Source organism: Austrofundulus limnaeus, unplaced genomic scaffold, assembly GCF_001266775.1.
Source record: "Austrofundulus limnaeus strain Quisiro unplaced genomic scaffold, Austrofundulus_limnaeus-1.0 Scaffold464, whole genome shotgun sequence".
NCBI classification, from domain to species: Eukaryota; Metazoa; Chordata; class Actinopteri; order Cyprinodontiformes; family Rivulidae; genus Austrofundulus; species Austrofundulus limnaeus.
Window position 1 is genome coordinate 150,260 of NW_013952866.1, and position 1,933 is coordinate 152,192.

Sequence of the window (1,933 nt, forward strand, 5' to 3'; positions counted from 1 at the left end):
CCCACATTCAGCCATAAACAGTCAATGCAAAGTACCTCATGAATGTTAAGATGTATTTAAATCAGTCAGCTGACAGCTGAATGTCAAAAAAAGTGATTGGCTTAGACACTCACTCCTTCATGGGTCTGGAGGATGACAGGTGCTGACTGACAGCTGCTCACATGAACAGAATGTCTGTAATTGACACAGATTTTCCCTCATTTTGCTTTAGAGTAATCTAACGATTTTTATTGAAAAAAACTCAGCTTAAAATTAATTTTCCCTCAGAGTCTGCAGGACGATAAAAACAATAAAAATTAAATTAAATAAGTCAGATGAAATTAGAAATAAGTCCACCTCTCTTCTCCTCGTCCTCTCCCCCTCCTGCCTGCTCTGTTATCCGCGGCAGACACCCCCGCCCTAAACGCACACATACACACGCACACACCCCCCCCCCGCCTCACGCGCGTGCGTGACAAACACGGACTTTAAACGTGAAGTTTTATAACATCCACACTGGCGAGGTGGATGCGCCCTGCGCGTGTATCCAAAGCGTGACTTTTGCTGTCCTGCTGTTCTTGTCGGGGAGGGGTCTGTGGGTCAGGGAGGGGTCTATGGGTCAGGAGGGGGGGTCTATGGGTCAGGGTCGTCTGAGGAGGAAGTAGATGAAGGGATTTGCGCACGGGAAATTTTATTTAAGATTTAAGTTTTTTTTATTTCAAAGGTCCTCATGGCTCAGCAGCAGAAGCATAAATATTACTGCTAAGAAAGCTGATGATAAAGTTGAATAAAAATCTAAGTCTGATTATGAAGTGAAATTAAATATCTGACAGTGATCATTACACAGTGTGGCTATAATTTTTCACTTCACCATCTGTGTCGCAGTTTTCCGTCTCCAAAATGAGCGTGCGCATGGGTCAGAGCTGGCGTGAGGCACCGCACATTTTCACGTCAGGTTTGGATTTTATAAATCACAACCTTGGAATAAAAAAGTGGCGTACGCAAGTTTCTGGGCTCATATTGTGCGTACACCAGTGTTATAAATCCAACCCCAGGTCTGTAGACAAGTGTAACTGCAGAGTTCTGGCCTGCAGAGGAGTGTAATCTGCAGAGTCCTGGCCTGTGGATGAGTGTCAACTGTAGAGTCCTGGCCTGTAGATGAGTGTAGACTGCAGAGTTATGGTCTGTGGATGAGTGTAAACTTCAGAGTCCTGGCCTTTGGATGAGTATAGACTGCATATTCCTAGCCTGTCGATGAGTGTTGACTGCAGAGTACTGGCCTGTAGTGTATACTGCAGAGTCCTGACCTGTAGATGAGTGTAAACTGCTGAGTCCTGGGGTCAGATTTATCAAAGATTGTGTGGAAACCATGCTAAAAGTGAACGTATGGCCAAAAGGTGAAAATGGCGTACAAAAAATATTCAGATTTATAAAACCGTGCGTACACACGTTTCTGCACATCTTTCATTCATAGATCACAGCCGCACTTCAGAGTTTGCGCATAAGGTCCCACCTCAGGTTCTACCCTCTGCACGCCCACACTTAACCATAAACAGTCAATGCAAAGTACCTCATGAATGTTGAGGTGTATTTAAATCAGTCAGCTGCTCAATGTCAAAAAAGGCAATTGGCTCAGACGTGCTCCGTCGTGCGTCTGGAGGATGACAAGTGCTGACAGCTGCTCACGTGAACAGAATGTCTGTAATTGACACAGAGTTTCTCTCATTTTGATGGTTTATGGAAATTTATAGCAATCAAATGATTTTTTTATGGATGGCCTCCCTTCTCCCCTTATAGCCATCCCCTCCACACCATTATGTTTTTTTTATTTTTTTATTTTTATTTTTTTATTTTATTTTTTTTATTTTTTGTGAAGAGAAAATAGAGAGAGAGAAAAACAGAGAGAGAAGTAATTAGAAAGATACAAAGACTGAAATAGCGATTAGGATTATAT